Source organism: Zootoca vivipara, chromosome 1 (genome assembly GCF_965207765.1).
Source record: "Zootoca vivipara chromosome 1, rZooViv2.hap1.1, whole genome shotgun sequence".
Classification (NCBI taxonomy): domain Eukaryota; kingdom Metazoa; phylum Chordata; class Lepidosauria; order Squamata; family Lacertidae; genus Zootoca; species Zootoca vivipara.
Genome location: NC_142582.1, coordinates 23,424,838 through 23,439,019, shown reverse-complemented (window position 1 = coordinate 23,439,019; position 14,182 = coordinate 23,424,838). Strand labels below are relative to the sequence as shown.

At 45.2% G+C, this 14,182-nt stretch overlaps 1 long non-coding RNA gene across 1 annotated transcript in view; it reads right to left on the bottom strand.

Annotated features, from left to right (window-relative positions):
• Positions 1–210: 210 nt before the first annotated feature.
• LOC148687497 (uncharacterized) overlaps positions 211–14,182 on the bottom strand; it is a 47,562-nt gene continuing 33,590 nt past the window's right edge. Inside the window, exons 2-3 of the long non-coding RNA XR_015947810.1 lie at positions 4,898–5,026; positions 211–664 (exon numbers count right to left, since the gene is read on the bottom strand). This is a non-coding gene — a long non-coding RNA (uncharacterized LOC148687497). The remainder of the gene's footprint in view (positions 665–4,897; positions 5,027–14,182) is intronic.

Here is a 14,182-nt window from a genome sequence, read left to right as displayed (position 1 = left end):
TAAGAAATTGTTGCTGGCTAGCACAGCAAGTCCTTCAAAGCAACCTTTCAGTTCATTGCCAGGCTTGAATTTTTGTCAAGAAAGACGGGAGAGAGAGAGAGAGAGAGAGAGAGAGAGAGAGAGAGAGAGAGAGAGAGAGAGAGAGAGAGAGAAAGAAAGAAAGAAAGAAAGAAAGAGAGAGAGAGAGAGAATGAGTGAGTGAGTGAGTGAGTGAGTGAGTGAGAGAGAGTCAAATAGATACTTTTTTTGCAAGCAATTTCCTTTATTTGTATGCTAGTTTCACTAATATTTATGCACTAATATTTATGCATTTTTGGTGCACTTTCCCCTATTTATGCATTGTTGTACACAATTTGGGGGGGGGATGGGAAGATCTGCATCACCAGCAGTGATGTCACAACATTGCACACACGCCATGTGACTTCAGCCCTCTCAATTGTGGGTGCAAGCCAGCGCCGATGCCTGGGTATAACTCCGCAAGGCTTACTTCTGAGTAGACATTTTAAAGAGCAAATTTGTTAAGGCTTACCATGGCACAATAAATGCATAGGGAGCAGCAATTTAATCCTGGTCTGTATATGTGCAGGGCAATAAGGCAGTAGAATCCAGAGACGGCATGGCAGATGGTATGGCTTCAGGTTGTGGATTACAAATTGAAATGCTCCTGTATGTAGAAAAGCCCCTCACAATTAGAAACCTAGCATAACAAGGAGCAGGCTGGGCTAGAAGCCTTCTCCCTGATGTGCTACTTTTCGACATGCAGTGAATTTACACGCGCGCGCACACACACACGGGAGCATTCAGAAATAGCATTTCCCTCAATGGCAGTCTGAAGTGGTGCAGCCTTTTCTACCAATTCAGGAATCCCCCATCTCATGCTGCTCCTTCTGCAGACAAGGCTTTAAGTTACATAAATGTTTCCAAAGATTCAGTTGGCAAATGGCACCCTGTGAACCGTATCTGTGTTGTTGTTGTTTTTTTAAAAAAACCTTAAATGGATTTGTGTCAATCAGTCCTCCTATTCAATGTATGCAAGAGAAAAAGATAAATAAATGTGCTTCCATACATATGCATGGCTGATTTAGTTGATTCAGTGTAATTGTCAGACCCAGGCTGCCTCCTGGTTGACCCTGAATATGATCAGCACATGGGGCAGCTGTAAAGAGCTTTTTAAAAATTATTATTCTGGCAGGCTCTTGCCTTGCTAGGCAGATAATTGCTTTTATCTGAATAACTGTTGTTGTTGGGTTTATTATTATTATTATTATTATTATTATTATTATTATTATTATTATTATTACATAACCCCCATTCCTGCCTCCAATGCCCTGTATTCTATCTGACATGGTTATCTTATTTGTTGGAAGCTGTTTTGAGCGATGCATCAGGATTAGAAGCACCGGACAAATCCATACCTACATCTGCATTGTAATAAGGGTAAGAGGGTCATTTGGGGAAAATGACAGGGAATCCTGGGTTTCAGTTAGGCAAGAATTGGATGTGTGCTGTTCACCAGTCAGAAACTATAATGAACAGCTGTTCATTTGAAGGAGCACAGAAGAAAAGCGAGGAGGGGGGGGAGGGAACTGCCCCTGCCTGCAGATTTCTAGGGCGGGTGCGGCTACCAAAAAGGCCCTTTGCCTGGTTTCCTTTAACTTCATCTCTCATAATGAGGGAGCCACCAGACACTAGAGGGAACCACAAGATACCAGAAGTCGCCACGCATCTGGCAATATAAGATTTTCACAAGAAACCAATGGCACAAAAGCAGAGCAGTGTAAAGAGCTCTCGGACGTGGGGGATTAACCAGCACACAAGCCAAGAAAAATATAGGTCAAGTGAAAAGTATGGACAGGCCCTCTTTAGACACCTCCACTGGCTCCAAGGCCCTTCTCTAACTCCAAGAGAACTAATTGGATCCCACCCTTTGTGTTGATTAACTGGGAGCAAATTATCTCCTTGCACTTTTTGTGTGTGTTTGTGATGTATTATCTTTTGGCACAAGCATTTGCAATTCCATTGATGTTGGTGTAAATTTTCCCTGCTTTCATCATAATGTAGCAGAAAGTTGTTTCTCTAGATGAGTTATAATATATTGAATTTTTTTTGTTGTGTGTATGTGTGGGGGGGGGGGGACTCAGTGATGTGTGACTATATATTTCCCACTGAACTCTGTGAGCTTTGCAAATCAACAGTCGGAAGACATAGTACCATGAACCAGTGAAATTTAAAGTTGGAAAGCTTTCAAATAAGAACTTGTATCTTGCAGAAGGGTTTTTTTTTCTTCTTCTTGTAGGGTAGAGGAAACCAAGGGATGTTTAAATTATACTTTTACATTTCAGGTAGCTTTACAGTACTCTAAAAGGAAAGAAAAAGACACAATCTTTTGTCCATGATTGCCATTACCAAACATGCAAATGAAAGAATTGTGCTTCAGGGGCCCTATCCTATATTTCTTATAAATAGAACCCCAATTGATGTGTTGCCATACTGTCTTATTTGGCAAGATAGAAACTTGAAGACCATGCTATGCAAAAATCTCCAAATGAATCCGAACTTCGGTGTCTAAAATCCCTGGTAGAGGACAAGGATCCTGAGATCAAATTCTGTGTGATTACCATAAAACTTTGGGAACAAGCTGTGCTCTCATAATGATTAAGGCCTTAAATGATAATTTTAGGTTATATGTTAGTGACTAAGTTTTAATTTATATATTTTTAAACTGTTGCTATATCTGTATTGTCCCTGTTATACCTAATTGCAAATTCAAATGTATCCCTATCGTGTTTTATGACTTCCTTGATATTGTATGTGCGCTGGAACTGGTCTGTGACCAAAATAATAAATTCACCATCCTTGTATTGGGGTGTACGTGTGTATGGCAGGGTTGATGCCGATGGTGGCTTAATAGAAAGTCCACCTAGTGTGTGAGTCATGTGATTGAGGCAAGACCTCAACCAGGAAATTTAATTAAGTGACATGGGGGTCAACAATAATAATAATAATAATAATAATAATAATAGTTATTTATTTATTTATACATACACACACACACACACACACACACACACACACACACACACACACACTGGGTGGCTCCCAAGAGAATATTAATAATAATAAAAAGTGATAAAACACCGGACATTAAAAACTTCCCTAAACAGGGCTGCCTTCAGATGTCTTCTAAAAGTCAGGTAGTTGTTTATTTCCTTGACATCTGATGGGAGGATGTTCCACAGGGCGGGAGCCACCACCGAGAAGGCCCTCTGCCTGGATCCCTGTAACCTCACTTCTCGCAGTGAGGGAACCGCCAGGAGGCCCTCAGCGCTGAACCTCAGTGTCTGGGCAGAACGATGGGGTGGAGACACTCCTTCAGGTATACTGGGCTGAGGCCATTTAGGGCTTTAAATTATCCTAAACTTTTACATTTTGGTTTTAAGAAATTAGAGCATGATTTTAATCTTTATGGAGTTAAATTCAACATCACACTTTCTAATCATTCCATCTTAAAGGATGGAATGATCCCCCCCCCCAATACTTCCACCATGTGGTGACCTAAGAGTTCTCCTGACCTGCTCCCATAAGCCAATTTAAAGGAGGGGGCATGTGGGGGAAGAAGATGGGGAAAATCCCGTTGCACAAGCAGAAGGGATTTTGCTGACAGAGCTTGTTAGGTGACTCCCACCCTACGTCTCAGTTCATTCTGGAAGGAGCCCAACATATTCTGTTGTTTTAGGAAATATTAGTATTCACTGCAAAGCCTTATTTTCTATGTGCTGAGCTGATTCTCACAGGGAGAAGCCAATCCGCTCTTGGAGCTGTTCTTACCTATTATATATTACAGAGAGTGTTCAAAAAGAAAAGTTGCCCGCATTACACAGTACTTGCCAATAATATTAATTTAGCCAGTATATTAGCACTGTTTGTACCAGTGAACAAGAAGTGTCAGCATCGGATAAAACACTTAAGAGATTACTGTAGAGGACAATCTTCCACACTTACTGCAAGTATATGGAGCAAATGACCCAAGATGTCCTTTTCAACCCTGTCAACTGTGATTCTATGAGCATTATCTAATGTTCTGCTTTGTCCCCTGCATAAATTTCCTGCCACTGAGTCTACAGTGCAAAAACTGAGGGCATTAGTAATGGCTGAAGCTTATTTTGTGGGTGTACATTGGTGACTTAAGAACACCCACATGCCCACACACATATGTGTCCTTTTCTGTGAATCATGTCAGTTCAAAATTACTGTGTATTGAAAAAGAATGTGAGTGCCAGCTTGGCCCCGCGACCGTGGGTGTCCGGGGCCGTGAGTGTTATGCAGTGTGCATGGCCCTGGCACTGAAATTTGTGGGTACCTGGCTCTTTCATGTGGAATTTTGTGGGTGCTCAGGCACCCAGGGCCCCAGGTAATTGCCACCTACGTGTATACACATATATCTCAAACAAATTGAGGACCCACAATCCGGAAGGGCAGGGGACAGTGTTGGGCCAGTGTTGAGACCTGGTTCCATACTGAAACACATTAACTTGAGGCTTGTTCACATGTTACACTGAACACGTGTTTGTGTGAAAGGGAGTACACATGTTGATTCACAGCTCAACTACTATGTCACAAGTACACAGACGACTCTTCTTCTTCTTCTTCTGCAATCACTCATAGCCGAGTAAGATTGACTCCTGACTTTGGCTTCTTCTGACCCTTGGTACTGATACCCACCTTGGCTGTTTCCTGGCCCAAACTGTTGGATCTAGGCTCCATCTGCATCTGACTGCCGCCTTCAGCACGCCAACCTGTTGACGCCCTAACACTTCCTGACCCTCATCCACCCTTTCTCCCCTGCCATGTAAGAAGCGATAAGATTGCAGGAAATGGAGTAGTGCTGTCCACTCACCTTCTATTCTCAGAGAAGTCCCGGGGAAGCAGGAGGCTTATGAAAGCCCGCTCTGGGCTGCATCAGCTCAACAGGTCACAAGCAGAGCAGCTCTGGGTGTAACACTTTGTCCTTTGCTCTTTAATAGAACTGCATGGGGCAGGAAACAGAAGGAGAGAGAGAGAGAGAACCACAATAATCATATACTTTTACAGGTGCCAGATTGAAAGCCCCAGCAAGGCAGCCAAGATCTTCATGGGATGCCAGGATATTAAATTTAATACCACTTATTGCTCTTTTGAAGTTCTGTGCTTAAAGTTTCGCATTGACTACCTGATTAGTTCCAAGAGCACCGACGAGTCTGCTGATTTGTTATCGCAGCACCATTCAACCTTGAAGGGCTGGAAAGACACTTCATCATCAGATGGCATTTCGGAGAGCTACTGAAAGAATCACCTGACTTGGCATAATCGTAAAAATCTTGGCCAAGTTACAGAGGTCACTCAGCTTCAGCCTCCCCCCCACCCTGCACACACACGAAAAGGAATTGCTCGTTTTGGGTTCGATGTTACGTTTTAGACACAAAAAGGGCCGATTCGTGAAATGCAAATGGATGGATCAAAATGTGAAAACTTCCAAAGGTTTAGGGTGCTCTGATCTCTGGGGAGCCAATGATGGGGAAACCATGGCTCTTCAAATGTTGTAAGACAACTCCCATCATCCCTCACAGTCGCCAATACTGGCTGAGTTTGATGGGATATAGTTTCCAACATTATCCAAAGGGACACAGGTTGCCTTATCCTGGTTTAAGCATTTGGCCCTGTTGTAGACCCAATTAGGTTCCCTAGGCCTGCAATAGAAGGAGAGCTTCCATTAAGGCTGCATTCAGACAGCACATGATTCTGCTTTCTCAACATTTCCTTACCTGACAGTTTCTGCATTTGGGTTAATCTTTCACAAGACGTGAAAGCCACTTCCAGAAATCTACTGGACAATAGTGGAAGTTTAGCATTCATCTCCATGTTAATAGCATCCAAAGAAGAAGAAGAAATCCATTTGCAACCCCAATAACCCAGAAAATTGTGGGAGTGAAGTGACAAAATTTGGAGTGTCCAGTCCATTCCTGCTGTTTTCATGGGAGAATCATTGGGGAAGAAGAGAGTTTGGATTTGATATCCTGCGTTATCACTACCCTAAGGAGTCTCAAAGCAGCTAATATTCTCCTTTCCCTTCCTCCCGTGCAACAAACGCTCTGTGAGGTGAGTGAGGCTGAGAGACTTCAAAGAAGTGTGACTAGCCCAAGGTCACCCAGCAGCTGTATGTGGAAGAGTGGAGACACGAACCTGGTTCCCCAGATTACGCGTCTACCGCTCTTAACCACTACACCACACTGGCTCTCGAAATCTGCGCTCATGGAAAGGGTGGTAAAGCAGTGACGTGTCCAATCACACTCTTCGTTGCATTGCACATCCATGAAATTTAGCATGACATGGCGGTCTGTGGGTCAAAAAGCCGCTGTTTCAGAACACAACAGCTACTGCAGTGTGAGAGGGACATTATAAATTGGGACAGGAGCACTGCCATTATAATCAGTAAAACTAACACCACTAACCCCATAGCTGAACGCAGCCACTAATATTTTATATATGTATTCATTTCTGCAGTTTGGGTTAATTTTCAGCAAAGCCCCAAAGCAGCAATCAGTAAAACAGTAATAAAACAGTATAACTGCCTTATGCCAGGTAAGACTGTTCATTCATCTAGCCCAGCACTGACAGTGGCTCTAAAACAGGGGTCAGCAAACTTTTTCAGCAGGGGGGCAGTCCACTGTCCCTCAGACCTTGTGGGGGGCCAGACTATATGTTGGAAAAAAATGTGAACGAATTCCTATGCCCCAAAAATAACCCAGAGGTGCATTTTAAATAAAAGGACACATTCTACTCATATAAAAACATGCTGATTCCCGGACCGTCCGTGGGCCGGATTTAGAAGGCGATTGGGCCGCATCCAGCCCCCGGGCCTTAGTTTGGGAACCCCTGTCTAAACGGTCACAGCCAGAGGTTTCCCCGTGCACCGAATATGTGGTCCTTTTAATTAGAGGTCCCTGGGGTTTAACCTCTACTGGGGCTTTCTGCACCATGCCCGTAACATCAAATGAAATGAAATTTAAGACAACAGTAAATTCTGCAGGCAGCACACCTGGGGTCTTAGGACCCCTGATGTAGGACATAGCGATCATTGATTAATATGGACTCCTATTTGAAAACCACCAAGCGAGCACTAAATTACTAAAAAAAAAAAAGAGAGACCCTGTACCAATTTTCATTTCAAAACTTCATAACCTTAATGATGGATATCTGTGGCCTTCTTCTGAAGGTCCAAAGGAAAGCTGCACGACAATACTTACTATTATTTGTGTTGTAGGTTTAAGGTTACCAGTGCTTAAATCATGGCAAAGTAACTGTTCCCTTCTTCCTTCCGTGACAGCACCCCCACAGCTCTTGCACAGAGCCATACGTACACATGGATTAATTACTCAGAAAACTTCCTACTCTGTCTTCAGGAATTCAATAAAAGTCTAATCTGTTAGTGAATGGTCTGTAGACAGTTCTAATTTAGGGGACTAATTGGCTAATGCCCTTTCCATCTGCAAATGAAGATGGTGTGCAACAGGTGTTATTATCTTATATAACAGGAAAATGAATGCAGTGACAAATGAGATCTCACTCGTGCACAAAATTCCCATGGTTATAAAAGAAAATGGGTGAATGTCCTTATGGCACATGCTGGAGCCTCGAGATCAGTGTGATGCAGTCAGCAAAATGTCATGACTTGTTGCACTGGCTTGGCATTGCACATGGATGGCTCTGTTCTACCTCTGAATACTAACTGCCGAGAATCACAGGAGAGGAGAGTGTTGCTGCACCCAGGTCCTGTTTGCCAGCTTCCCACAGGCATCTGGTTGGCCACTGTAAGAACAGGATGCTGGACGAGATGGGCCATTGGCCAGACCCAGTGGGCTTCTCCTATGTTTCTCATGTTCTTGTGCATGATTGCTGGAGTAATCATGGCAGGCCAGCCTTGCTAAACTAGAAGCAGCTGCTATAAATGGCTGAGTTGCTGTGACACCCCAGAAATCTACTCATCACAAATTTAGGTAACTGGGAGTAGAGTCTGCTGTGACTGTCTGAAATGTACAGTATTCAGGTCGCCACTGAGCCACTTAAGCTACTGCACATTTACACAATTAAATGTGTTGCAACTGTCAAATCAATCCCAGCCAATCAGCCAAGGGTGGATTTGCTCAACCCCAATGAGGAGGGAAGTCTTGAGTGACTTTCTTCCAAGGGGAGGGGGCAGCTCCTCATCATCATGTGGCCTGATTGTCCAGCAGCGGGCGACTCTCACCCTCTCACCCTTAAGCAGTGTGGGCTAATAATAATAATATAATAATAATAATTAATAATAATAATATGAATTGAATAATTCATATGAATAATTTATTTATTTATACCCCGCCCATCTGGCTGGGTTTCCCCAGCCACTCTGGGCGGCTTACAACAGAAAAATGAAATAAAATAATCTATTAAACATTAAAAGCCTCCCTAAACAGGGCTGCCTTCAGATGTCTTCTAAAAATCTGGTAGCTGTTTTTTTCTTTGACATCTGATGGGAGGGCATTCCACAGGGCGGGCGCCACCACCGAGAAGGCCCTCTGCCTGGTTCCCTGCAACTTGGGTTCTCGCAACGAGGGAATCGCCAGAAGGCCCTCGGTACTGGACCTCAGTGTCCGGGCAGAACGATGGGGGTGGAGACGCTCCTTCAGGTATACTGGACCGAGGCCATTTAGGGCTTTAAAGGTAAGCACCAACACTTTGAACTGTGCTCGGAAACGTACTGGGAGCCAGTGTAGATCTTTCAAGACCGGTGTTGTGGTCTCGGCGGCCGCTCCCGGTCACCAGTCTAGCTGCCGCATTGGCTTAGTCAATTACCAAACTGGGGCTGGATTTTAGGGGGGGCACTCTGATTTGGGGGGCTGCTCCTTTTAAAAAATCTATTTCACACTGCTCTGAATTTGATTGGCTTGTGGTGGAGCAGGACTTAATTTGGCTTCTTTTGCTTCAGTTGGTGGGCAGGTAAGAGGTTTGGATAATAGCCAGCACCCTAAGGCAAGTTGGGATGAGGGCATTCCACTAACCACTCTCTATTGTTGACCAGCTTGGGGATAGGGGCTGCTCAGTGTAGTGCTCTTGGGGCCTGGCAGGTGCCACCCACTGCATGCTCAGCAGTGGGGGGTGGTTGCATCTGTTAGGCAACACACCTATTGCCCATTTGCTTCCATCCATGACAGCTTGGGCGAAGGAGTTGCTCTGGGGTGGTTTGGTGGTTACCATCAGGCAGGAGATCTTCTGCCAGCCAGCGTAGTTTATTCCTGCCCAGACCTTGGCTTGGTTTGGCTCAACCAGGGTCAGCAAACTTTTTCAGCAGGGGGCCGGTCCACTGTCCCTCAGACCTTGTGGGGGGGGGCAGAATATATTGGGGGGGGGAATTGAACAAATCCCTACGCCCCACAAATAACCTAGAGCTGCATTTTAAATAAAAGCACATTCCAGTCATGTAAAAACACCAGGCAGGCCCCACAAATAACCCAGAGATGCATTTCAAATAAAAGGACACATTCTACTCATGTACAGGTAAAAACATGCTGATTCCCGGACCATCCACAGGCCAGATTTAGAAGGCGATTGGGCCGGATCCAGCCCCCAGGCCTTAGTTTGCCTACCCATGGCTCAGACCTTCCTTGTGATATTTCCATAAACTGCTGCTGGCGCAACGGGACACCGTGTTGAAAGCCAAAGCATATGGAAAGACCGTTTACTTTCCCGTCGCAGCGGTACCTATTTATCTACTTGTAAAGGTAAAGGTAAAGGGACCCCTGACTATTAGGTCCAGTCGTGACCGACTCTGGGGTTGCGCGCTCATCTCGCATTATTGGCCGAGGGAGCCGGCGTATAGCTTCCAGGTCATGTGGCCAGCATGACAAAGCCGCTTCTGGCAAACCAGAGCAGCACATGGAAATGCCATTTACCTTCCCGCTGCAGCGGTACCTATTTATCTACTTGCACTTTGACATGCTTTCGAACTGCTAGGTTGGCAGGAGCTGGGACCAAGCAACGGGAGCTCACCCCGTCACAGGGATTCGAACCGCCAACCTTCTGATCAGCAAGCCCTAGGCTCAGTGGTTTAACCACAGTGCCACCTGGGTCCCATTCCATAAACATAACCCTGTCTCAAGTCTATTCCGGGTGTGGGGCAATGGGATTAGTAATGGGAGACCGCAGTTCCATTCCCTCCTTAAACAACTGCAGTGAAGCTGCACCCATTTGTTGACATTCACTAGCGCATGCATGTTTCACATCGGGGGGGGCATCTCTGTTGATTATTTATTAAGCCTTCCTTGGAAGGAGGGGAACAGAACTAGTCCTGTCGGGCAGCGGGGCGGGCAGATCCCCACATTTTGGATACTCTCATCTAAGTATGGACAGGCAGAACTATTTCTTGGGGAGGGGGATAATTGGAACACTAGCATGCCTGCAGCCTCTTCTTTATTTGGTCCCGAATACAGGAAACTATATTCAGATCTTTCCAATAATAGGCCCTACTGTGCACTCTCATCATAAGACCATCTCCAATACAAGATGCCTGTACCTTGAGCTTCGGTTCTATTAAAGTTTATAATAAACAACCCTGTACAACATCCCCTCTCACGGTGGGAAGAAAATTGCTAGGCTCCAAAGAACAGTTTTTCAGAGACGGTGCGCGTACTTAAACTGGCAGCGTTGAACAGAATGCCTAATAAGTTTGACGTCCGTGGCCATTTCAAGGGTACTCCACAGGCTGCAGATGCTCTTTCCCTACAATACATGGACAAAAGGAGAGAATTGTGTTTGCATCCCTTCCTCCTTCCCAGCTGGCATCGGGAAAATGAAGTGTCAGTTTCACAGCCCTTCAGTTTTAACCCTCATCAGGTTCAACATAGCAGGATACGCACCTCTAGTGCTGTGAAGTTTGATTGTGGTTATTCTTGAATGCGTATCACTTTTCTTCCTTTTCTTTCTAATATTACTGAGACTACAAAAAAATGAAAATAATATTGGCAGGGGGGCAGATTTCAAGCAGGAAAAGAAATCCATAGCAGTCACAGCAGAAACAACACTCGTCTAAATGCAATGATTTCCTTTTCAATAAAATCTCCTTAACCTTGCTTTTTATATACTGTATATTTAAAAACCAGCTATTTCGGGTCCAATTTTAATTCTATCAGGCTTTATGTGCTGGCCACCCAAATAGATTTTGTGCAGATCATCAATGGCATCAACATGGCAGAAGGGGGGAAGAGCTACGACAAAGAACAATGGCCGTCACTGGGCCAACTAGACGTAAACAGAAGGTAGTCAGGGTCAGCATCAGGCATCAGCTACAAGCTGGTGATTAGGCTCTCTTCTTCTTGCATAGTGCAAAAAGAGGGAGATTGGATGGGGAGGACTAGCCCAGCTCAGAAGAGGCATAAGCTACATGCTTATCTGTACAGTGAGAAGGCAACTTCAAAGAGCAACAGGAACCGAAGGATGGCTGGTAGGGTTTTATAAAAAGGGAGGATGTGGAAACCTGGAACTTTACTTGATATAATAATAATAATAATAATAATAATAATAATAATAATAATAATAATAATATTTATACTCCACCCATCTGGCTGGGTTTCCCCAGCCGCTCTGGGCGGTTTCCAACAGAAATATCAAAATACAATAATTTATTAAGCATTAAAAGCTTCCCTAAACAGGGCTGCCTGTTGATATCTGGAGTGAACTCCCTGGATTGGTGGGGATAGGGCATATACACAGGGGCGTCGCAATAGGGGGGCGATGGGGGCGGTGTGCCCCAGGCTCCACTCTGCGGGGGGCAGCGCGGCGCCCCCTCGCCCCCTCCACTGACGGCTGCTACTACCGCGGCCACGGTGCGACCGCCATCATGGAGGCCTCGATGTTGCTGGCCTCACCCCTCGCTTCTTCCTGGTGGGGCGGGTGCAAGGGGCGAGCCAGAGAGCAGCAGCGGCCGCTGACAGCCCTCGCCACTCTGCCTGAGTAGGAAGAAGCACAAAGAAGCAACCCGATCCGTAGTGCGCTTTGTGCTTCTTCCTACACAGGCGGAGCGGCGTCAGCGGAGACACCCCTCACCGCTCCACCTGAGCAGGAAGAAGCAGCAAAGTGAGCTACGGAAGGTGTTGCCAGCGGTGCCGCTCTAGCATCGGTGGTCGACTGCAGCAGGGGACCTGCTCAACTCCTGTAGACTGTGCACAGGAAAAGCAGAGGGAGGGTGGTGGGAACAGCATTACGGGATAAGCATAGCAAGTGACCCACTGAGAATTAAATGGATGGAGGTGGAATGGGTCAGAGTGAACACGTTCATTTCTAATTCATTTCTAACTCTTTCTTCTCCCAGCATCAGTCACATGATGAGGCAAGTGCCTGAAGAGGGATAAAGAAGGCTAACCTGTAGCCACAAAGAAACTCCTACCCTGGGATGATCGCATCCACCTGAAACCCTCCACATCACACATCACTCCAGCCACTTCCACATTAGCCCAAGGGAAAAGAAGCTTCAGGAAAGGAAGCAGGGTTTGGTGTTGGTGCCAAGGTAAAGGTAAAGGGACCCCTGACCATTAGGTCCAGTCGTGACCAACTCTGGGGTTGCGGTGCTCATCTCGCATTATTGGCCAAGGGAGCCGGCGTACAGCTTCCAGGTCATGTGGCCAGCATGACAAAGCCGCTTCTGGCGAACCAGAACAGCACATGGAAACACGGTTTACCTTCCCGCTGTAGCAGTACCTATTTATGTACTTGCACTTCGACATGCTTTCGAACTGCTAGGTTGGCAGGAGCTGGGACCGAACAATGGGAGCTCAACCCCGTCATGGGGATTCGAACCGCGGACCTTCTGATCGGCAAGCCCTTGGCTCTGTGGTTTAACCCACAGTGCCACCCCATCCATTTAGCTTTTGCGAAGGCCAGTGCCCCTGGCAAAGACAGATCTAGGAGTGCTGCTGCTACATCCTGCATATGTCATTTTACGTGTGCATATTCCCATATTGCTACTGCTGCTGGGGATATGCTAGCTACAATGGTGTTTTTATTATTAGCCAATCATTGTGTTGTATTTGTGGTATTCTTACTGTTCTACTATTAGTTGATTGGGGGGATGTTGTGATGTTTTATTTGCTTATGAATTCATTCATTTCTCTAACACTATGGAGTAGTTTAATTTAAATGGAAGCATGTGCCTTTGGGAATTAAGTCAAACTGCTGGAGAGTTAGATTGAGAGAAGTAGAGAAGGAATGCTTTCATGAGGAAGCTGTAGATATTTTTATGCTCGCCAGGCATTTGTGTAATGGGATTGTATTAATACGATTTGTTGTTGCTGTTATTACTTTAAATAATGTGTTATTCTGCATAATAGCTTATCTAGTGGTTCTTAGCAGCCTTGAGCACCAGACTGGAGGGAGGGAGGGATATAAGAATCTTGAATAAGGAAATAAAATAAACATAGCAGCTACAGGTGTGAGTGGTCCCAACCTGTCACAATTGGGTGGGGACAGTTAGTGACTAAGCAGGATTGAATTCCTTGCACACCAGCTGATGCACAAGGAGTTCAATCCTGATTTCTTCAGCAATCAGCTGTGTGAGCAACCAATACAGCCACATCTTTACCTAGCCCACACACGCAACATCAGGTGTTGGCATGGTTTGGGGGAAATGGCCTTGCAGGCCAAAATTGGAGGCATGGTGAGCCAAATTTGGCCCATGAGCTGGAGGTCCCCCAACTGGGTTCTAGCAGGAGCTATTCTGCCACAGCTGGATAGAACCAGGCCCCTGAAAGATGGGTGATGTTAATGCCTGAAGATTTTAAAAACCCTCGCATTTTGAGTCAGAGAAAATGAAGATATCGCCTGAGCAGCAATCTCTTGGCTTATTTCTGTTGTTTATTATTATTTTCAAGCTCCCAACCCCAGATAGGGAATTAGGCTTGATATTGAAAATAGAAACATTGATATTCTAATGCCATTTACAGTTTGAGCTCGGCATTTATTAGCTCTAGATAGCATTACAAGAGTTGTCATGTTTCTGCTAATTTGCTGGAGTGACAAGAATTAAATGGTATTAGTTTCTACTCCACTTGATTCCTGAGACTAAAGACGATAGCGACAGTAATGCTGGTGGTTGATCACTGCTGGCTTCTAATTATAC